We start from the raw sequence: 24,813 nt of genomic DNA on the forward strand, positions 1-24,813 counted from the left end.
ATGTATACCATATTGTGCTTATTTTACATGTCTTTAAGTAAAAAGGCAATATCCAAAATAATTCAGAATTGTTACTATGTAAAGAAATACATCGAAGTGCTGAAATTGGTTGCTTCTGACAGTTGATCATAAGTGTTTTCCATGTCATTTCATAAATCTTTTCTGTATTTTTCAGCTTCTCTATAATGAGCATGTAGCCATATCTTTTACTGAGAATATGGACAAAAAGTGCGACTTTATATTATTAAATTTAAAAACCAAGTACATTTTTTCAGTAAAGATAAATTCACAATATAACTATATAATTAAGAATTTTAAATAAATGAAACACTACAAAAGCAGAGGTTTGTAACTACATTCCCATAAATGATAGGACATCATGACTCAGGGTTAACAGTAGGTTATCTGTAAGATATGTAGACATCAATTTCCTGGTGTTGTTTGAAAATGTAATTTCTGTGATATGTCCACCATAGAAAAACATAAAGAAATCCTTATTATTTGTAGCCCCATTATTATAATTCAAAAGAAAAGTGCGTGTTTTGAAACATCTTGAGAGTAAAATAGAATATCTTGATATTAAGTTATATAAACTGGGTTACAATTTATATAGGGGTTGCAACAGCCTTGTTCTTTCATAAGAAATTTTTATGAATAGAATAGATACTAATCTGATTAATATTTTTTAGGTCAGCTGCTTGAAGTGGCACAAGAAACTATGCACTTGCAAAAAGTGTTCAGTAGATCACAATCTTTTATTGTAACCGTTAACAACTTTTCTTATTTAATTTAAACCAGCACCTTAGCAATAAAGCACTTTGTGGTATTAAGAAAAATAATAATAATTTTAAAATGTGATGTGAAAAATGACCTTTGCAGAGGCTCAAATCGTTTTTGTTTTAGTTTCGTTAACATTGGCAGGCAGTGTTTTTTTTTTTTGGCAGGGGGGATAGCCAGGCTTTTTAATCTAAGCTGGTGACCTCTGAGTCAGTGTTGTTACCTTGAGTTTGTGAGAAATTAGGTGCCTTCACATCTAAAGAGTGGGCAATGAGCAAATAATCTCTAAGCTCTCTCCTGTCTCAAGGGAACCAGGGTTTGACAAATCGACTTTCTGGGGTACATCCTGAAGCATTATCATCTATGTCTCAAAAATGGTTTCTTTCTAGGTGATTGAATTCTTCATATGAAATTAAGTGGGCCACACCAGCACAGATTATGTCACATATTTTGTTTGCACTGAGAGAGAGGTTAATTTTAATATTTAGCAAAAGGAGATTTGAAACTTTGAGCAACTAACTATACTGGTATGTCTTCCATTAAGTGAAAAGTCAATATTCAAACTTCCCTAGTGGTTAAAGAAGGACGCAACCGAATTGCTTTAATATCTGACAAAGGATATTTGCCAATCATATTAAATCCACCAGTGGTAGTGTACCTTAACTAGGTGAATAATAGGCGCTTACATTTACAAAATGAAGATTTAGATACTTGACCACATAACCAATCTGTATGGGGAAAAAAATGTGCAAGGTCAACACTCCTAACAAACGCAAGTAGTGAAAGTCTCTCTCCAGCCAGCCACATGAGAATAGTTATGAATTATTCAAATTGGGGTTCTATTAGTCTCTCCTTCCTCAACTGTTCTGAAGAGGATTAGGAAGTGCTAATTTTCCAGTGTAGCTGCTTCTTGCCTTTTTGCCTGGTCTGCCTCACATATTTTATAGGATTGTATCATCTTGAGTCCCCACACTTAAGAATTTTTCAGGGTTGGAGCAAAGCCAAAGCTATTTTAATCATCTCAACTGATTTGTTGTAGGGCTTTTCTTTTCTTTTCTTTCCTTTCTTTCTTTCTTTTTTTCATGATAGATAAATCTTGCAAGGTGCAACATTCATGTTATTCTTTCTGGTAACTTCCTGCAATGAAAGTTGTCTTTGTTTTGTTTTGTTTTTTTAATGCCACAGGCTTTTTTAACCCCTGGCTGCTGCTTTGTGCCATAGTCTTCAAAGGGATTTTAATGCTAATTTTCCTGTGCCATTGGCTTTAGTGTCAGGTAATTTCCTGAATTAGATGACTGTGGAGAAAAACAGGTAAAAGTCTACACTGTTACAGCAAGTTACAATACTTGTGACAGATCAAGGTGACCTTTTAAAGACTATGGTTTATCCAATAGTGGTTAATTATTAAAAATATAATCTATGTGTATAATTTCTATTCTGAGGTCCTTTAGGATGGAGGTTCTTTATACCCCACCTTAATTTGAAAAGAAATGTCACTAACAAATAATACATATACAATTTTTCTAGAGTCCAGTCTCAATACTGCAATGAACTACTTTACTTAATTTGTTTTTCTTTCATAGATGGAAAAAAATTGACTATCAAGTTTAACACTCTTCTACAGTCCGTTTTGTACTAGGAATATGTGTACACTTGGGACTAATCAGTCAGTCACTTCTAGTTGGTTTGTAGGAAGGAGCAAGCAACCCTGGCTATTTGCCTGAAGTGATCACTATATTTACGCTGTGTAGTTATCCAAACCAATTTAATGAAGCATATGACTGATAATGCATATCTTGTTGGAAATGAGTTTCACCAAGAAATGGAAGTCAAATGCCAGTCAGCTTTCTCATTGTGCCTCTTGTTCAAAATTCATAAACACATGTCCTAAATAATAACAGAAAGTATTGAGCACTTTTTAAGCTCAGTGTTTGGTACATTCTTTGGGTTATCTCATTTAATCCTTTTTTGCAACTCTTGAGGAATTTTGCAAAAGAGTAAACAGGTTTAGAGAGGTGATACAATCCATCCAAGATCACAAAAGCAGAATGGAGGAGAGCTGGGTTTCAAATCCACATCTGCTTAACTCTGCAGGTGCTCTTGATAGTCCTCTCCCTGCCTTCCTTTGCCATGTTGTACGTTAAGCAGAATCCTGTGCAGATCCCTGAAGGGCTGAACCACAACAAGGCATGCTGTGAACATAGTCCTGGAGGAGCTGAGGCTTCCTCCAGTCTTTCATTCCCTTCTTTATCCATTCAAGTAGTAGCCCTATCTATCTAATGCCAAATCTTTTGCTGGTGGCTTGGTATAAAAACATGAATAAGACAATATTCCTCTTCCTCAGGGAGTCTGTGTCTAAAAAGAGAAGATAGATATGTAAACAAATTATGAAATATGAGCTAAATTTGGGAAATAAGCAGGCTGTACAAGCAGCAGAGTAAAAATATGAGGCCAGAGGGACAAAGTAGTGACCCACCGGAGGCCTGGGTCACCAGCTGGTGAATGTGTCCTGGTGGGAGGAAGGACTGTGCTGACATGAGGGGCAGCTCCAGTCGCTGGGACTCCCTCTGCCTTTCCTTAAAGAACTGGTAGTAAGTGGAAGGTGATGTCTTAAATCTTAACTACACAGCCATAGACTCCCTTCTGGGGAGTCCTGGGATTGTTCAGAGTTCATATCGTTCCAACTCCAAGACCCCTGCTCTTAATATTGAACCCCCCCAAATATAGCTTGGCTAATTCTAGCAGACTGTGTCGCCACAGAACTACATCTCTGAACCATTTAAATAGAACTGAAATCTAATCTGCTTAAATAACAGTTAAACACAGGGTTTTGATGAAAAGAAAATGGAGAATTTTACCTCCCACATCCAAGCTGTGATTAGAAGTTTGCTCTAGAAAAAAGCACTTTGAGACTAGCCCTTGGTACACTGATGTAGTGTTTTGAGCATCTGTGTTTACTGAATAATTTAATGTATTTTTTTATGTTTTTAAAGGAGCTGTGAGGCTATTGCTGCATATCCTATTAAGTTAGTGACTGACATTTAAAAATATTTAGTTGGCAGAAGTAGCAGATAACGATCAGTATTTCCAGAGATTAGTGGCGACTTAAAAGGCATATAGTTATTTCATTAGTTAGTTTCAACGCTTTGGGAGATCTTTTATTCTCATACCTCCGTTAGCCTTTTTTTCTTGTTCATGAAGTTGAGTCAGCAAGAGAAGCATATTCAAATTAGACTTGTCATACAGAAAAAAAAAAATCTGACTTTGTCAGGGTGGGTGGAGGGGAGAAAAGCAACTTTTTGTCAGTCTTTTGTATTTCAGCAGCTGGATTCATTGCTACCATGGTAACGGACCACATGATGAGGTGTATTAGATTGCTGCGTGTTGAGCACAAGGGGAAGAATGAACACAGCTTTTTATTGAAGTTAAAGGTTACTTTGGAGTTTCTTCTGCGGAAATGTGTAAGGTCAAATACTATAGTTTTCAGCCTATGTAGTACTTCAGAGGAGAAATTAGGAGCATGTTGGTGTATTTAACTACAAAACCAGGTAAGGCACAATTGAATCTATGAAACTGAACTCTCTGACTTGTGTCGCAGTGGCATAACTTGCTGGGTGGAATTTCACTGTCGCCGCCACCCCCACCCCCACATGGGCACGGGACAAATTTCTCCTGCCCACCCCCAACTCCTCCACCTCTGGTTTCAACTGTTTTTCTTTTGAAAGTCTGAAACGTTGTAAATTTGTATAATTCCATGGTACTGTGTGTGAGCGTGTGTGTATGTTAAGTCAAAGAAAGAAAACTGCAGAGGAAATCATCAGAATGCAATCATCAGGGTCTTCAGATCAATGTGAAACTGAGCAGAGTGTTTTCTTGTTTCATTCTTTGAAAATGGTCCGCTTTTCTAAGCGAACACCTTATTAGTGGCATGAGTCCAAAGCTACTTGTCTCTTCTACAAATTAAGCAGTAGGACAAAGTTCTCCAGCATGTTATTTAGTGTTTTTATTGCATGTGCGCTTTTTTTCTCTTCTTTCATCATATTATTGCCAGCCTCCTCCAACATGAATAGTTCAGTGTTACCTAAAATTTTTACAACATATTTTAATTCCGTTAACATTCTATTCTTTCAGGCATTGTGGCTGTATGTGTATCAGAGGATTTAAAAATAGAAGTAAATACAATATGGGTGAGTGTAAAATGAACTCTTTTGCTCAGAGGTTGGTGAGAACCGAATGTAAACAATTCAGTGTGGCTTTGTGAAGCATCAGTTCCCAGAGAGCAAAAGCCTCCTCTTGGGTTGTTTACATATCACCCTAGCAGTTTGTTTCAAAATGGGAGGCTTGGAGCACCCAAAGCAAGTTAAAGGAGAAGAAAATTTCTTTATCAATAAGTTATTTCAGTTCCTTGTTCATGGTTTCTGTGACATCTGATGTTTGACTTTCTCCTAAGATATTAGGATTTCCTTTAATTTTTAGCCAAGAGCTAACCTATGTAACTTCTGTCCTTTTAAAACAAAGTTGTCTTAGCAGGTTTTAGAGATAAAACCTGACTAAATAGTAGCAGAGCTCCACCGTTTTTCTGGTGTATTCACTGCTCACCTGCAATGTTTTCATATGGGAAAATATTTTGAAAAACACTTTCTTAGTGAACCAAAATCAATTATTTGCCATTAACTGGCACTAATTAGGATTAAAACCAGTAAATTATCCCAATTTTGTCACACAACACACGTTCTTGGAAAAGTGAAACTTCAGTTTTTTTAAAGTTTGTTAATTTATGCTTTGTGATTCTCATTGCTATTTCTTAAATCTCTCTAGTTTTCATATGGTCATAGCCATCTTCTAAGTTTGAGCAAGGAGTTATAATCATTATTCAAAACACTGCTTTACCATAATTTCAATTAAAGAGGACTGTTTCCATGATAACAAATATCAGAAGCATTATAATAACACCTAACATTTGTAAAATGTTCACGCTTGTAGCCCATTCTTTTCTTTTTCCCTCTGATATGTGAATACAGAATGAGCTATTAGCATGTCCTCCAAAGCATAAAATATTTTCACGAGCAGAAGTTGTTATTACTAGAGAATAGGGAGTTCCCCAAATTGGTGAAAAATGAAACCTGGTAAAATATTTTAAAGTATGAAATTCTCCAAACTGACAATGTCTGAGGTAGAAAATAGTCAGTTTTTAATAAAAGAAAAATAAAAAAGGGAGGAAGAGAAAGAAGAAAAGAGACAGAGACACAGAGAGAGAACACAAGATATAAAAAGATAGACAAAAGGTAAAGATAAAAGCATAAATGATCTGTTACCCACGTTTACTTCTTTCCTCTAATGGCTTTAACCTCTGTATATCAGAGAAAAGAGATAGTGTGGATAAGGCGAAATTACTAGAAAAGTATCATTTCATTGTTTCATATTTAAAATACACAATAAGGCATAGTTAGTTCCTTTCTATTAATTGAAGTGAAAAAAAAATTCTATAATTGAATTTATTTCTGTTCTTGTAGTGGTGGGCTATTAGCTAGCTTACACATTAAAGCTGGAAGTGTGTAAAACCAATATATACCCAAACTTCTGTGATCTTTATTCAGCTGACTTTAGGACCTATGTACACATCCATTTCTGAAGTCATTGTCACTGAGAGATCATATGATGGAAGCTTTATAGTTAGTTTGGTATTTACACTCTTAAGAAGCAAAATTGATTTTTGGTATATTTGTTTTAAATAAGAAATTTTGCCAAGATGTTTGAATTGAATAATATTTGTGTCAGTTCTTGTGTAAATCATGCCTTATTGTAAATTCTGAATGGTTGGTAGTGATCCTAAACAATTTAGCTTTAATTTTAAGAGCTCTCTAGACTCTCAGACAGATAGATAATTATCTGCAAACATTTGCCTCCTTTAAAGAGGTAGATGCTTAACAGTCATGATAAAGAAGAACTGTATTGTCTAATACAGTACAGTCTCTTCTAGAAAATGAATATCAGGTTTTGAAACCCAAGACAATATTTCTAAAATGAGTGAAGATCAAGCCAATGAATGATGACTCAATATCATTTAGAGATTTTATTATCAGAAATTATTTTTGAACCTATCATTTTATTAAAATGGATTTTATTACTGACCACTATGTCATTTTTTTGGTATGAAAACAGCTGGGCTTTTTTTTTTTTTAAAGATTTCTAAAACTTTTCAAATGAAAAGGAAAGTAATGGTACTATGATCAAAATGATAATGATGTTGGCGTTAATGATTAATTTGGAGACTAATACTTTAAAAACTCTTGGCTCTTTATGTAGTAAAAGGCCAATATTTTTAGAAAGAAAGTGGAAATTTCCAATGAGTAATATAATTCTCAGAAATTAACTCTTGAATTTAATTAATTCCATTGATAGCATTTATAAATCACTAACAATAGATGTACTTGTTATGTTCTTATCAGACCCTATTATAAAATATGTCGGCTGCATTCAATAAGTATTAGGTGCTTTCATAAAAAATGATTAAACTTATCATGAATTGTTCAATGCGTGAGCCATCTCTGATAAGAAAAGAGTAAACTCATTTCTAGGAAAGAATGATTAGTTATATTTTTAGTATATAAAGGGGTTACCAACTGGTTTCACTTTCATGATAATATTAACTTAATACATTTTAGAGTGATATTATTGTAGTAATTTACATAATAATTTATGAAATATTCACCGCTGATACCATTTCAATATTTTAATTATGTTTTTTAATTTAAAATAATTTTTGAATAAAACAATATTTTATGTTTGAAACCCATTCATTTTGATATGTTTGGGGAAAAATTTACTCAGAAAAATAATTTACCTTTACCCATTTCTCACAAGAAAGAAAAATACTAGATGAATTGGCAATTCCAGTATAAAATGTGAACCTATAAAGGTAGTGGAAGAAAATATAGTACTTGAGATAGAAAAGCATGTCCTCACAGGCAGAAACCATAAGGAGTGATAATATGAAAACTTATTTCTTCAGGAATGCTATAAGTAAAATTAAGAGACAAATAGCAAATTAGAAACAATATTTGCAACACATATGAAAGAGAAAAAGTAAATATCCATAATATATATAATTAGGCATCATACATCCATAAGGGAAAAAAACCCTACTAATTGTTTTTAAAATATCTGAAAATCAAACAAACAAATGCCATTTTAATAGTTAGCAAATGTTTTTGAAAGGGAGAAGCAAAAGAAGGAGGGAAAGGAAGTGGATGGGTAGATAATACCTGGTTTACGGAGGGTGTAGAAAATTAGAACTCTCATACACTGCTCTTGATAGCATAGGTTTGTTTTGGGGCTTGAGGGGTTTTGGTTGTTTGTTTGTCGTCCTTGCAATGTGTGGCAGACTGAAATTTCATATCCGTGGACCTAACAATTCTGCTATTAGAAATTCATTCTGGAAAAAAATCTTCTGGGAAATGTAACACACCAGCTCATATCTCTGCTCTAGAAACTGTAAAGCTGTAAGAAGTCACAGACATGACTATATGCTTACCTAACTGTTCCACTTCCTCACTCTTTAGATCGAACATGTATAAGACAGCATGGTGTAGGAAAAGAGTCTTGGCTTACGAATCAGAATGCCTGGGTCCTGCTATGCACTAGATGAGTTAACATAAAGTATACACATATGTTGGGTTATTAAAATACTAACATTAAAAAGTTTAAAAGTCTATGAATCCTGACCAGTTATGATGGCTCATGCCTGTAATCCCAGCACTTTGGGAGGCTGAGGCAGGAGGATTGTCTGAGCCCAGGAATTCTAGACCAGCCTAGGCAATATAGCGAGACTTCATCTCTACAAAAAAATTTTTTAAATTAGCTGAGCATGTTGGCATGTACCTGTAGTCCCAGCTTCTTGGGTGGCTGAGATGGAAAGATTGCTTGAACCCAGGAGGTAGAGTCTACCATGAGCTGTGATCGTGTCATAGCACTCTAGTCTGGGCAACAGAGTGAGACCCTGATCAAAAAAAAAAAAAAAAAGTTTATATATCCTTTTATCCATCTATGTGTGTTTGTTTCACAACTGATGTTGCAAATAAGAAGTCTCATATCAACTGGGATTTGAGAGGGAAAATACATTTTTTATAGTTTTGCTGAAATGAAATGCCAAATAGTAAAATCTGGGGTGGCTTGTCTTTGATAGAAAACAATAAAACATTTTGACTAGGATCTACTTCCACATTACTATTGTTTGAAATTTATTCAAAAGAAATTTCTCCTCATATAAGAATGGGCAGAGGATAATTGGACTTGAAAGTAACCTTACATTTAGGAGAAGTGGAGAGGCAGAACTTCAGAGCAGTACTGTTCAATAAAAACTTTTGAGAGCCTAGAAATATTCACTATCTGCACTGACCAATACAGTAACTACTAACCACATGTAGCTATCAAGCACTTGAAAGGTGGCTACAGGCCGGGCTCGGTGGCTCAGCCTGTAATCCTGCGCTTTGAGAGGCTGAGGTGAGTGAATTGCTTGAGCCCGCGGGTTCGAGACCCGCCTGGGCAACTTGGCAAGACCTCATCTCTACAATAAAACAAAAAAATTAGCCGGGTGTGGCAGCGCATGCCTGTAGTTCCAGCTACTTGGAAGGCTGAGGGGGAAGGAACGCTGGAGCCCAGCAGATCGAGTCTGTGGTGGCTGGGAGCGGCCACGGCACTCCAGTCTGGGCAACTGAGTGAGACTCCAACTCAAAAAAAAAAAAAAAAAAAGGTGGCTACAGTGACTGAGGAACAGTATTTCTAATTTTATTTAATGCTAAGTAGATTACACTTAAAAAGTCATATGTGACTAGTGCTATTTTATTGGACAGTGAGTCTCTAGAATTAGGCACAACAAATAGGTTCTTTCATTAATGAGGATTCATTTCAAGCATCTCTGATGAATTGGGTTGATACAGGACAAGATGGTGAGTATTCTTATGAAATTTTCCTTCTATATAGAGAAATACTGATCAAGGAAATTCATTGATACTGGCATCTGTAAGTCCAAGATCTCAGTCTCAAATATTCTATAGCTTTTTGGCTTCAGAATTCTAACGTTCATTCATTTTCCTATTTATTAAATAAAAGACTTATATGGAATATATTTGAGTCAGACACTGCACTTGACATTGAGAAGATAATGACAGTCCAGAGTCCTTAGATTCAGTGCTTCCTTGGAATCCATTTAGGAGTCAAATAGTGCAGAGCAGATGTTACAGAGGAGGGGGAGAAAATGCTTTATGGAGAAAGAAGCATTAGGATAAGCCTTGAGGAAATAGTGAGTGTTAAGTAGGAGACTGGAGAAGGGAGAAACTAGAGAGAAAGCATTATGAATAAATCAGGGAGGAATAAGTATCAAAATCTCTGTAAGTCTAATTAGTCAGAAAGGTGTAATGAGGGCAGAATTCAGAAAGTTGTGTAGGGACCAGATCACTCTCATCATTATCATCATTGTCGTCATCATCATCATCACCATCATCATTACCACCACCATCACCATCATCGTCATCGTCACCATTATCATCATCATCTCATCATCACCACAACCACAATAATTAACTACTGATTACTTGGCATTAATGCAGACATTTTTTCTTTTTTTCTTTTCTTCTCTTTCTTTTTTTTTTCTTCTTTGAGTTAGAGTCTTACCCTGTCACCCAGGCTGGCGTGCAGGCATACTCACCACTCCAGCATCAACCTGCTAGGCTCCAGAGATCCTTCCACCTCAGCCTTCCAAGTAACCAGAACTACAGGCGCTCACTACCATGCCCAGCTAATTTTTTAATTTATTGTAGAGACAAGGTCTCGCCAAGTTGCCCAGGCTTGTCTCGAACCCACGGGCTCAGACAGTCCACCCACCTCGGCCTCCCAAAGTGCTGGGATTACAGGCTGAGCCACCAAACCTGGCCAAACATTTTTCATGCATTATTTATTTTTTACTACAACCTATGAAGCAAATATTGCTTTCATTTGTTGTTGAGGCTACTGCAATACCAATGAGTGCAGAGTGGGATGTCAGACCAGATTCAGCCCTGTTAACCATGCTGAGTCCCCACTTCCATTGAGTGTTTTTATAGACCCTCCTGTGGAATTTAAGCTAATTTATACCTGAATACTGTGGGAAACCTTATGCATTTGAAGAAGTTGAGGCAGCAGCATAAAAAATAGACTAGAGGGAGACTATACTGGGTAGACAAAAATAAGTCCAGAAGTTAATGCTACCCTCCAGAACAAAGATGAGGGAGATTCTGAACTAAGAGAGTGAAAGATTTTGAAAAAGGGTAGACCAACAATGGAATATTATGCAGCCATAAAGAAGGACAAATATATGGACTCTGCAGCAACTTGAATGGATTTGGAGTCAATCATACTCAGTTATATATCACAGAAACAAAGAACAGAGTTCCATATGTTCTCACTCATAAGTGGATCTTGAGCAATTATAATGCTATAAGAAAGCAACTGGCATTAGTGGAAAACTGTCAGGGGAGGCAGAGGTGGGATTGGCAGTTGAGGGAAACTGCTAGGGGAGGGAGGGTCATACCTCATCAAGGGTACCTGCAAGATCAATGTTTATGTACCTAACCCTGAATTGTACCCCACATCTTTATAATAAAAATTTTTTTAAAGAGAAAAAGAAAAGGGTAGACTTGAGAGGTGTTTTGTTAGTTGCCTGTCTTTGCAATAAGTCAGGTAGAAAACATCTGATTTATTTTTTAAGATTCCTTGAAAATTGTAAATTACTGCATGCAACACTAGAGCAGAATTGCTGTGGCCAAGGAAACTGGGCTTATCTTATAATATGGATACTTTTCAAACAAGACCCCTTCATAAATCATCCTGTTGGAAGCAAGTGCCACTACATCCTCTATGTTCTTGAAATGTGTGGCACAATCACAATATTGTTTGGGGATAGAATGTAACTAAGGTAGGAACTTAATATTTATGAAGTCTTTTTCATTGAAAGCTTAACATTCTTTGGTGTGACAAATAGTGATTTTTTTTCTTTCCAATATACAAGAATTTTAAAGTATATTATTAGACATCATTTAGAAAAGTTTAAAAAACAGTTCCCTTTATTATTGTAGAAGCTGTCTTCTAATTGACTTTATGACTTGAATACAATATTCTTCTGTCTTTGCCCATTTAGATGGATTTTTTCCCTTCTTGGCAATATGTCCAGGTTCATTTATGGGTCGGAAGCTAGTGGAAGTCGTTACTTCCAGCACCAGAGTCCCTACTGTTTTCAAAGAAGAAATTACTTTTGATTTCTTCCAAAGCATTAGGGTCAGTGTATTCGAAGAAGAGTGTTGGGAAAATGCAGGAAAAAAGGTGGAAGAGGTGGAGTGTGGTCTTGATCATAAAAGAGATAGAAGAACCCAGGCACAGTGGCTCCCACCTATAATCCCAGCACTTTGGGAGGTGGAGGCAAGAGGCTTGACGGAGCTCAGGGGTTCCAGACCATCCTGAGCATCATGGTGATACCTCCTCTCCACCATAAATAAAAAAATCAGCCGGGTGTCTTGGCACATGCATGTGGTTTCAGCTACTTGGAAGGCTGAGGTGGAAGGATCGCCTGAGCCTAGCAGGTTGAGGCTGCAGTGTCCGTGAGCATGCCACTGCACTCCAACCTGCGAGACAGAGTGAGACTCCAACACACACACGCACACACACAGGCGCACACACACACACACACACACACACACACACACACACACACACACACACACACAAAGAGATAGAAGGAGGAAAAAGGTATTACTGAAGAGTATAGGCATTAGCCTGTCTGTAAGGAGGACTTTGGCAGTAACAGCAAGCCAGGGCAATTGAGGAAGGAATAGCAGCCATTTGGGCAATGTGCTGACCATGTAAGTCTTTTTCATGTATGGCTGGACAGTAGGAAACCCAAACATACAGGAGGACTTAGAGGAGCACTTTATGTGAGAGTCCCTTGAGTGACAGAATAAAATAGAACACTTTCTAACAGCCAGATACTGCTTTAAGTGCTTTTTTGTTTAAAATTTAAACTAATTAATCACCATTTAGAGAACAGTACTAGCACATGGAAATCACTGAAGACATATAAGTTGTTATTATCTCTCTGTTAATCCTCACAACAGCCTCATGAGCTGAGTACTTTTATCATCTTTATTCTATGGACAAAGAAATTAAGGCCAGAGAGGTTAAGTAATCTCTCAAACAGCATGCAGTTAATAAGAGAGATCTATATTTAACAAGCTCAACCATTACACCATCCTGCCTACTCTTAATCTACATGAAGTCTATAATATGTAAAAAGATGGCTCTTATAAAGTGCTTACAAAGTGCCTGGCATATAGTAAACCTCTAAAAATGTTAGCAATTATCATTATGTAATACGATTTAGAAGACTTTCTGGTATTTATGTCATTCTACATGACACTGCTCAGAAATAGTAACAAGATTTTTAGGGCAGGTTTAGATTTTTCTTATGTACAATGTGAAGAAAGCTTTGTTTAGCAGCATGCCCTTATATACTGAAGGAATGTTCTTTCTACCCAGATACTATCAAGCAGTTTGACTGGCACAAGTGAAGTTTTTACCTCAAAGAGTGTTCTATATCTGCCTAGCTCTTACCTTTTGACAGGGAATTACTGTTGCTAATGGTACTAATGAGAGCAAATGAAATCCCTTTCCACGCTTGGTATTTGAATAATATGTCAATTTGTTCATCGCTGTCTTGCTGGGAATTAAATGCTCTGACATTTTTATAACCTAGGGGAGCTAGTGAGAGGTTGGCAGTGAGAAAGGGGAGTCAAGCCAGAGGCTGACCAAGGCATAGTCTTAAGGGGTGGATGGATAACAACGTCAAGGTCAAGTGGATAGTTCCAGGCAGAACCCAACCAGACCCTAGAGCAAAGTCAGATACAAACTTGGGTTCTGATCCCTTTTTCCTATCATGATGGCTAGTTGAGGGTGGGTAGGTTGTCATCCTCTGCACAAAAAGGATTTTATGGAAAATTAGTTGGCTTGAAATCCAACTAATAAGAAAGTCAATAGATGCAGGATTAAAGATAGTTAAACATCATAGATACAGGCAGTGCAAGAACAACGCCTGTGTTGTACTGGAGTTTCTGGAGAGACTGTTGCTGCTTGGGTCACGCATGATAAGAAAGAAGCAGAGGCAGAGGAGGTTTGAGGACAACAGAAATGTGAGGAATTTGGAGGGGTACAGGAGACTGCAGAAGAGAGAGGAAAGGTAAAGCCTCAAGTTTGAGTAACCAGAAGTTGCCTTGTCAGCTGCATTGTGGCTCCTATAGACTCCCTTTGACTTTCTCTGTGACCTGAGAATTCAGAGGGTTTTAGCCAATGATGTCATGGCTAACTCCCCCAATGAGAAAACAAGGAAGAAAGTGAAATTACCACAGATCTCTCACCACTCTGGTACTGGGGAAGGGAGGGCTGAAGGGTGTGGGGTGGGGAATCTGTCTCTACAACTTTGTCTTCTGCTATGTCTCCCCCATCACCGATGGCTGCTCCTCCATGAGCTTCAGTGGCAATGGTTTCCTCCAACTGTTAGGGAATGTGTTGATCATGTGATTCATGGGGTCTCTGAAATAATCTCTGTAAATTTGTATGTAGTTTATTACTAGAGAAGTAACACGCTTTTATTAACCTTAATAGCTAAATTGGTGTGGTGATTTACTGTTTGCAAAGTATTTTGATTACATTTTATTTAAATCTCCTACAGTCATGAAAGGTAGATGGGCCCATCATTTCCCTTTCAAGGATGAAGAAAATCACACTCAATGACTTTCTTAGAGGAAATGGGTTTGATAGCAAAGCATAAATTTTAATTTATTGGTTTACTAAAGCATGCTGCTTCACTCAACACCCTCTCACCTTCAAATGTAAAAATGTCCTCAGTGAGAGCGAATTGCCTTTAGAAAATTGCTATTAGAAATAAAGAGCTCTTGCATTTACTCAGATTATTCAGATTACATCCTCTTTTTAAAAACACTTTCAAGGTAGTTTATGTACACAGTAGGTATTTAATAAGTGCTAACTGCCTGATTACTGTCTCTTTGTATGACTCAAAAGCAATCGTTTTGATTCTCACACATTTGATGAAAAGGTTTATTTTGGAGTAGAAGATAATAGCCAACAGTTACAACTCCTAACATGGGAAACTAATGCAGAAAAAAATGTGAAGCAATTTTTTGTAATTTAAGAAAATAATCTAACATCTAAATGAGTGAACTTAAAATAACTCAGGTGGACAAAACCAGAAATCAACAAAGCAGATATTTTACACGTAGGCAAAACCAATAGAAGGAAATTCTTATGAGCCTCAGAACTACTCTGTCTTCCATATCCATGCAACAACCAAACAATATACAATTCTCTCTCGTCTAGGAAATGCCTTGTTATATCCCTAATTGCGTGTTTTGTCTTTATATCACATACCATCTATACTCTTTACAACTCACCTTTACCCAACATCACCCTTGAATTTAGCTATCTTTCCTACCTACCAGAGATATCAAAAATATTCTTACCCCTGGCAAATTCTCTGTGATAACTAGTGAGAAAAGGAGCCAGGGCATATAATTGTCAGCAATCGTGTTTTTTCAATTTGGCTCAACTGAAGTTCCTTACTTAACTAGTATTGCTTCTATTTAGACTTCCTTTCACTTATACCTTTTCTTAAAATGTAAAAAGCAAGAACAAAAATGAATTGCAGCATTTATTACCTTTATTATTTTAAACTGTATTAAAATAATTCTTTGGGCTTAAATATTGTCTTCTGATAATAATGCTAAGATCTGGGATTCTTTTGATTAGGTTAGGCAAGGAAAGAATATTAAAATGAAAAGGAACTTTTCTTACCAGCTATTAAACCTATTATAAAGCTATAATTATGATTTTGTAAGTTGAACTATAATTAAAGAAAGTGTTAATATAGACAAAACTCTGGAGTATAAACAAATTCTAGCATGTGTATTAATATATGCTAGAGAAGGTGGTACATGTCAATAGGGAAGATTATGATTATCATGCAATAAGTAGTATCAAGATGGAAAATATCTTCATTCATACCACAAAACAAATTCCAGCTAGATTAGAGTTAAGTCCTGAAGATAAATCAAACTATCAAGATTAACAAAAATGTAGAGGGATTTTTAAACAGCTTTATTGCAATGTAATTGACAAGTAGCAACACTATTTAAAGTGTACAAGTTAGTAAGTCTTCACATAATATGTATACCCTAAGCCATTTTTAGAATCAAGATAGTGAACATTTCCATCATCAGCAGTTTTCTCAAGTCCCTTGGTAATGCCTCCCATCTACCCTTCCCTGATTCCTGACATCCACAGATCTACTTTCAGTTATTATAGATTAGTTTGCATTTTCTAGAGTTTACATAAATGGAATCATATAGTAAATACATTTTTTGGCCTGGATTCTTTCATTCAGTGTAATTATTTTGCAATTCATCCATGTTGTTGTATGTGTCAATAATATGTTCATTTTTATTACTTTATTTATTTGTTGCTTATCCATTCATTTGTTGATGGACATTGGGGTTCCTTTCACTTTTTTTTACTATTATTAACAAAGCCACTATGAACATTCATGTGAAAGTCTTTAAATTAATACACATTTTCTTTCCTTTTGAGTAATTAGAGGAATTTTAAACAACTTGTGAAAGAAAAGGGTTTTTAAATATAAAAATTAAGGTTCACAATGAAAAAAATATTATGTTTATCAACGGTAACATTTTAAATTTCTGCATATCAAAAAATGCCATCAACAAATTGCAGGTTAAAAGACAAAGGAAATATATGAGTGATAGCTAACACTGGTTAAGAACTTGAAATAGGTAAGGCATCAAAGACTGTATCTGAAGTATCAATTAACCCTCGAACAGTCCTAAAAGATAGACACTGACTTCCCTCAAGGCAACCAGTGCCACAGCCTGTGTACTTAACCACTGCTCTATGCTGCCTCCCTGCATGAACAGGGGGTGAAAGAAGTTTGGCACCAGTAATGACTCCACACCTGGCCAGGACCAAGAGATTTATTAAAGTGGCTGTTACAGAGGCGATCTGTAACGGGGAAAAAAGAAAAAGAGAGAGAGAAAGAGAGAGTAAGAGAGAGAGAGGAAGTGGGAGAGAGGCGGGGAGAGAGCTGCAGAGAAGGAGAGAGCGACAGAGAGAGAGAGAAAGAGAGACAGAGAGAGAGAGTTGCGGCGAGAGGGCTGTATTTATCAGCCTGACAGGGGCCGGAATGGGCCGTGCTATGTTCCTATTGGAGGAGCTGCATGAGAGCAGGGTGGGGCCAATGCCATGTTATAGTCCTATTGGACGCATAACAAAGCTGGCTACGGATTGGAGGCTTGCAGGTTTGAAACTCGCCCGTGGGAAGGTTTGAAATTCACACCTGCGGGGAATTGTGCTCACAGAAGCCGGGACCTGGGGCCTTTGTTGTCTGGTGTGTTGGCACCATTTCGGGAGCCACCCCTCTGGTCACTTCCTGCACCCTTCATTCCTACCTTTTCTGTTTTTTATGGGGAGGGGCGTCGTTACTCTTTCTGGTTACTTCCTGCTGGTCGGGGGCGTTATGGGGGTAAGGTGGTGAAAGGGTGCAGAACCAGCCAGAGCAGGGCCCAAATGTAGGCGCTGAAGGTGTAGATTTCCACAGGTGAGTGTTCCATGAAGGTTCCTTGTAAGTGTAGAAGAGCAACCTATTCTGGTCAGTCTTCTAATGAGCACAAGGATGGTAGTAACCAACTGTCCTCGAGCAGGCTGTGGAGGTAGACAGAAAACCTGGAAGAGAGCATATCTAAAAGAAAAGTTAAGTGCTGATATACTTTTATAACAATTGATATGCTAGAGAGTGAAGTCCAGGTTATTTTGTCACTTATTCTATGTTGGATAGTAATCCTTGTGCCTGGAAGGAGATTTTAAAGTTTGTTAGCAATTTGGCAATGTTGTTAGTGAAATTAATTTACCTGGCCTTTAGGCAATTTAGAAGGGAGTGGGGTAGGTGTGGTTTTTGGAGCTTGCTGCTTATCTCACCCTAGAGACTGAATTAAGAACTTGAAGAGTTTAAGTAGCAAAGTTTTCAAAAGCATGTTATAACACAAAACCATAGTAGTTATTGTGAAAGTTACTTATTTAGTCAAAATGATAGTCCAACAATTTTAAAAAGAAAATCTCGCTTTTTTATAAGAGACAGTGGGGGGGGCTAATTAAACCTTTTTTGTAGCCTCGAGTGTTTACAGAATTTCTTTTACTTCTTTTCACAAACTTTCACCTACCATGTTCGACATACTTATACCATTTTTTGACATGCTCATACCATTTTTGACATGCTGAAACCTTCTATTTTTGTTCTATACTTTCTTTAACCAGCCATTCTATTATAGAACAAAAATGTACCATACACTATTCTTTCCTATACAATTATTTATCTTTTCTTTATCCTTTCTTATTAAAAACATACCTTACACCACCAACTTTCTTTACTTTCTGTACATTTTTCCTAACCTTAGAGTTTTAACCAAAGCAATAAGTTTATATGCAGTGGAAGGGCTTAGATAGGATCCAACGTGGAACTATTAGGGAAATTTAAAGCTATACAAAAGGCACCCCAAAAAGCACAGTGGTGATGGCTCAGGGTAAAGAATAATATGAGTTTTAACTTTTGTCATAATGTCCCCTTTTAATAATGGAGCTGGACACATTGGCATAATAAGGAGAGAGTGTTGAAATATTTTATTTCCCAGAACACATGGAAGTAATGGCATAGTGAGGGGCCTGGATATCATGCCTTGTACCCCCACAACCAAAAGGGATGAAGGAAGGAGTGGACCAGGAAATTTAAGTAGAGCTGAGCATGTAGCACCCATATTAATAACAAATGATATAACCCCGCCAGCTACTGATATTTCCACCCTAGGCTTGGTTAGTTTAATAGTTTGTTCTGAAGACATTGGGGCTACCAAGTTAGGGGCGAGTCAACCTGACTGGAGCAAGCCCAAGAGATCCCTTTTTGAGATCATGTAAGATGCCTGGTGTCCCTTAATTGCAGCAAGCCTCTGGGCCATGTGCTCTCCTCCGGCTAGATGAACGAGGCAATCGTGAGCCCAATGTCCATGCTGTTTGCATTTGGGACAGGGTTTTGCTGGTGGGCAGGGCTTGACAGTCTTTGGTCATATGCCCATTTTGATGGCATCGGAAACAAACCTGGGAAGGGGGCTATGTACCCCTTCTGCTATTGACCATCTGGGGTGGAAGATTATCAGTGGTGGCTTTTTCTGCTAAAGTGGTAGATAAAAGCTGAAGTGCTTCCTGCTTATGTTGGTGGTCCTGTATTCTTTCCTCCTCTTGGTTGTTAAAGATTTTAGAGGCCGTGTCCAATAGCTCTAATTGAGGGGTTTGTGGGCCCTTTTTTAATTTTTGGAGTTTGCACCTAATACCCAGTGCTGACTGGGAGATAAAATATATAGCCAAAAGAGTTTGTCCCTTTATAGAGTTTAAATCAATATTAGTAAACTGCTAGGACGACTGGTGCGGCCTTGGTTCGGGTTACCGGAGGGCTACACTGGGGAACAATTGGAAGGGGAGGATATAGGGATCGAGCTGCCGGAGTAGAGGAGTCGGGGCAGGGGAACCTGAGGCTGTTGAGGCTGCCTGTAAGGGGGGGGGCTCGTCTGCAGGGTCGAAATCTGAGATGGAGGAGGGGGTAGTGGAACTGGGACTTACAGTGTCTGCAGTGGGGCGAGGGGAGTTTTGGAGAGGAGGCTGAAGTGTGTGTAAAACAAGGGGAGAAGGAGAAGTTGTAGAAGAGGCGGCAGATGCTAGCATGAGTGGAGGGTAGAGATTAGAGGGATTGCAATTGAGGCAGAGGCTGGGATGTTCACGGAGGAGAGAAAAGGACTGAACATAGGGAATCTCTACCCACTGTTTTGAACGCTCACAGAAATTATATAGGTCACTGATTTTGGTTGTCTAAGGGATATGTTGGCCAGTCCTGTGTGCAGAGGCAAATTAGGCATTTGGGTTTAATATCGGGACAGAGAAAGGATAGTGAGATTGTTTAAGAGGGGAATTGGCCGGCAGGGATGACGGGCCTCCCATGGTGAGACAGGTAGACTAAACAGGGCATCCCCCGAAGAGTCGGCTGTCCGAGAAGTGTGGCTGTGGCAAAGCCTGTTGTCACAGGGGTTTGGCACAACCAGGGTCCTTCTGGAGAACCAAGGGGGTCAAGGCACCTTTCGCAAGAATTTTTGAACCAGACGGAAAGCACTTGACCGGGCGGCGGGTGGGAGCGTGTTCGAGATTCCTGCCGGTTGAATAGGGCTTACTGTGGGGCAACAAACATGGAGCCTCCAAGGCTCCCTGTTACCTGACAGATACGGGAGTCCTTCAGAACCCGCTGTGGGCCAGCAGACATGGGACCCCCAGGGTCCGCTGCAGCCTGACATTCGTGGGATTCCTTGGGGGGGGAGAGAGAGAGAATTTTACGGAGGCTGCTGTGGGTTGGCAGACGTGGGACCCCTGGGGCCCGCTGCAGCCCAGCAGCCGCAGGAGTTTTAAGGGTTCAGAGAGATGAAAGAGAAGAGGAAGGCTTTAGGGTCTGCTGTGCCATGAAGGCCGAGGCAGGGTGTGTTCCCCCTCGCCCTGGGGCTGGAGGGGCTGCCAGACGATCAACAGCCAGTTCCCCCCGGGCAAGTTTCAGGCTTTCATGTCTGGGGAACTCACCTATCCAATGGTTGCTGGTGGATGCAGTTCACGCATTCAAAATGGTGGCGAAGGTCCAGGAGGGCTGGAGTGGCCACTGGCGCTGGGTCAGGGATCCCGCCTACAGGAATACACCCGCACAAAGGTGAGGGAGCACCCAATCAGAGTTACGACACCAATGAAAGAAGTTCAGCACCAGTAATGACTCCACACCCGGCCAGGACCAAGAGATTTATTAAAGCGACTGTTACAGAGGTGATCTGTAATGGGAAAAAAGGAAAAGAGAGAGAGAAAGAGAGAGTAAGAGAGAGAGAGGAAGTGGGAGAGAGGTGGGGAGAGAGCTGCAGAGAGGGACAGAGTGACACAGAGAGAGAGAAAGAGAGACCGAGAGAGAGAGTTGCGGGGAGAGGGCTGTATTTATCAGCCTGACAGGGGCCGGAATGGGCCATGCTATGTTCCTATTGAAGGAGCTGCATGGGAGCAGGGTGGGGCCAATGCCGTGTTATAGTCCTATTGGACGCATAACAAAACTGGCTACAGATTGGAGGCTTGCAGTTTTGAAATTCGCACGCGGGAAGGTTTGAAATTCGCGCGCGTGGGGAATTGTGCTCACAGAAGCTGGGACCTAGGGCCTTTGTTGTCTGGTGTGTCAGTGCCATTTCGGGAGCCACCCCTCTGGTCGCTTCCTGCACCCTTCAGGGGCATGTATTATTTACAGATGGTATGCTTGTCATAAAATGTTTAACTTCCTAATGTAGACAATTATGCGAAACATAATAGAAATAATTCATATAATGTATATCTCCAATATACATGTGAGGTGTATATTACATATGTGTAACAGTGAATAATTATAAACAACCAAATGTTGAGTAACAGGAAGATGAAGAGCTCAAGTCATTCCATAGCTAAGAAATTCTATTGTGAGATGAAATGTATTAGGTACCAAAATCTCCCAGTAGGGGGATCTCAATGGGACCTCAAAAAATGTTAAATTAAAATATTTCCCAGCAAAGCTTCCAAATAGGTCAGGCCCACCAAGGAGTAACTGGTATCTGTGATCTGGTACCACACAAAAGATGCAAAGAACTGCACAGAATTTAGATTGGAAAAATATAGTTTATTTAGAAAGTGAATTTGAGAGAGAGAGAGAGGAGATTCACATTCCAAAGGTAGGGAAGGAAGCCAAAGTTAAGAAAACATGGCGGCCACAGCTCAAAGAGCACATGGCCAGACCGTAGCTTAGCAGAGCAATGGCTAGAAAGTAAAAGAGAGAGAGAGAAGATTCACTCCCCAAGGTAGAGGAGAGGGCCAAAGTGCAAAGAGCCACATCAGAGTTTAATAAAGCAATGGCGAACGGCTGCTCAAAGTTGAATGTTTTTAAACCTTCCCTTTGATGGGGGAAGATCATTAAGGTGATTGAGTGATGGTCTCCTCCACATCATCACAGAGGGCAGGTAAGCACAGGTACTGGTGTCAGGTGATGGACTGCAGGCAGATGGGTGGGTTAGTCACATGATTCCTGCCATGTGAATGGGATCTGTGTCATGAAGGCCATTTAGGGCTGATTAGGTTAACTTATTTACAAAACAAGCTGGGGAGGGGTTGTAAAGCAAGTATCAATGGCTACCTCCGAGAAACCGGTTCTGTCCTTGGCTAGTGGATTAGAGCCTAAATTAAAATGAACTGCTAGAAAAATATGACAAAGCTAAGAAATGTTTAAGTGGCTGCATATTGGCTATATTACTCCATGTTATGTCTTTTCACTGTGTCAATAATATTAATGTAAAAAGAATTTGTGCAAAATATGTAGGAAAACAGTAAAATAGGAAAGGGACATAAATAGGTAGTTCACAACCAAAACTGGTAAAAAAAATATATGAGAAAATAGTAAATTTCACTTTTAATCAAAGAAATTAAAAATAAAATTACATTGTGGCACTGTCAAATTTTTAGATTGTCATTGTCGAGTTGTTTTGCTTTATTTTGATAGTGGTAATATGTAATGTTAGTGAAGTTGAAAGCCATTCTCATACTTATTGTATACATGTATACAATAATTCTGGAAAGCAATTTGGCATATCAGTATGTATCAATGACCTGAAAACAATTTGATTACAAAAGATCATTTTTAAAAGAAAGAAATAATCTTAAATTGATACAAAGATTTATGTATAGAGGGCCTTTTTATAGTATTATTTATAACGATGAAAAATTGAAAACAACCAAATGTCTTACAGCAAGAAAATGAATTGTGAAAGTCATTCCATAGCTAAGAAATTCTATGCAACTTGTAAAGAAGTGTTTGCTAAGCAGATAGGAGTGGGGATGAGAATTCGTACAAATTTTCTGGAGAGCAGTTTGATAATACCTTTAATTGACATAAAATGCTTGTGACCATTAACCTAGTAATTCTACTTCTAAGCATGTCTAAAATGGAGATATTTTTGCCCAAAATTTATAAATGAAGATATTAATCATAGTATTATTTAAAATATGAAATTCTATGAACCAACTAAATATACAACAATGAAAAACCACTTAATAAACTATGGTACATCTACATGATGAAAATAATTTAAAGTATCTTATAAAAATATTTTGTGAGAGAGAATATGCTTTTTATAAAATGCCATCTACTATCTAATCCTAATATTAGGGCCCTGGGAGGAGAAAAGGCAGAAAAAGATAGAAAGAAGGAAATCAAGCAAGATGTTTGTGATAATTATCTATGGCTACTAGGTTAATTTATATATTTTTACCTTTCTGTGTTTTCTAAATTTTCATCAGCAGATATATATATTACTTTTGCAATGCTGTGATATCAATTAAGTTAAAGTAAGAATTTGACCAGGTGAGGTAACTCATGCCTATAATCCTAGCATTTGGGAAGCCAAGGTGAGGAGATCTCTTGAGCTTAGGAGTTTGAGACCAGCCTGAGCAACATAGTGAGACTCCATCACTACAAAAAAAAAAAAAAAAAGAAAGAAAAAAATTAGCCAGGCATGGTGGTGTGCACCTGTACTCCCAGCTACTCAGGAGGCTGAGGCAGCAGGATCACTTGAACCCAGGAGCTCAATGCTGCAGTGAGCTATATTGTGCCACTGCACTCTGGCCTGGGCAACACAGTGAGACCCTTTTTCTAAAAGAAAAAAAAGTAAGAATTTTAAATTGAACACTCAATATGAATGCAGCTATGTATAGAAAAGAGGCAAGAAGAATATCAACCCAAAAGTTGATAGTATGGTTTTTATCTTCCTTTGTATAGCTTTTGGAATTTTTCTGTATAATAGAGAATCAGGGCAAAAATGATTTTGAGAGAGGGAAAAAAACAAGACCTTTTTCTAATTTTGACAAGTAATGCAAGAAAACAGACTCTTCTGTTGCAGCTTCAAGAAATAATCCACTGCAACTAGTTTTAAAAAACAAATTTTTTTTTTATTGCAAAATAACATGAAAAGTACAAAATTCCCTACCTGAAATTTTCATTCTCATCCTAGGATTACCACTGTTGAAGACATGATACATATTCTTTCAATATTTTTTGAAATGAATATTGTAAAATGAAATATTTTTTCCTCAAAAAAAAAAAAAATAGGCTGGATGCAGTGTCTCATGTCTATAATCCCAGCACTTTTGGAGGCCAAAGTAGGAGGACTACTTGAGGCCAGGAGTTCGAGACCAGCCTGGTCAACATAGTGATAACCTCATCTCTACAAAAAGTTTTTTTTTAATTTGCTGTGTATGGTAGTCAGGAGGCTGAGGCAGGAGGATATCTTAAGCCCAGAAGGTCGAGGCTGCAGTGAGTCATGTTTGTGCCATGCATTCCAGCCTGGGTGATAGAGCAAAACCCTATCTCTGTAAATAATAAAATAAAATAAGGAATCAGCTTACATAAATAACAAGAACTCAGGCAGAGTTTGCTCCAGACTCATTTAGATCTAGAGACCCTAAAGACATCTCCAAAGCCCTATCTTTCCCTATTTCTAGACTCTGCTCATTTCTGCTTAACTCTATTCATAGTGACTCCTACTCAAATGACATAAACCAATCTTGTCTCTCTCACTAGCTCCTGGACAGGGGCTTTCCAAGCAGCAGGTAGAGTGGCTGTCAGTGGCTCCCAAATCACACACCACCAGCCTCACATCCCCAGTAGGAAATTTTTCTTGACAACTCAGACATGATCCCAACAAGTAAGTGTCAAAGCCCGCCTTGGGTTGTGTGCGTAGCCCTGAATGGTCACTATGGCCATGGGGAAAGCGTATTCCAATCCACAGGCCTGAT

At 38.3% G+C, this 24,813-nt stretch overlaps 1 protein-coding gene across 7 annotated transcripts in view; it reads left to right on the forward strand.

The window, feature by feature from the left end:
* The window catches only part of DTNA (dystrobrevin alpha), a 300,965-nt gene that overhangs the window by 99,383 nt on the left and 176,769 nt on the right, over positions 1 to 24,813 (forward strand). For 6 of the 7 annotated variants that reach the window (XM_008051371.2, XM_008051378.1, XM_008051384.2 and 3 more), the window contains exon 1: positions 4,110 to 4,325. The exons of the other annotated variant lie outside the window; for it this stretch is intronic. The gene's annotated coding sequence lies outside the window, so the exon portion shown is untranslated. Of the gene's footprint in view, positions 1 to 4,109; positions 4,326 to 24,813 lie in introns of those variants that run through there. 7 annotated transcript variants of the gene reach the window in all.

This window comes from Carlito syrichta, unplaced genomic scaffold (assembly GCF_000164805.1).
Source record: "Carlito syrichta isolate Samal-C Ts95f unplaced genomic scaffold, Tarsius_syrichta-2.0.1 Scaffold65441, whole genome shotgun sequence".
NCBI lineage: Eukaryota > Metazoa > Chordata > Mammalia > Primates > Tarsiidae > Carlito > Carlito syrichta.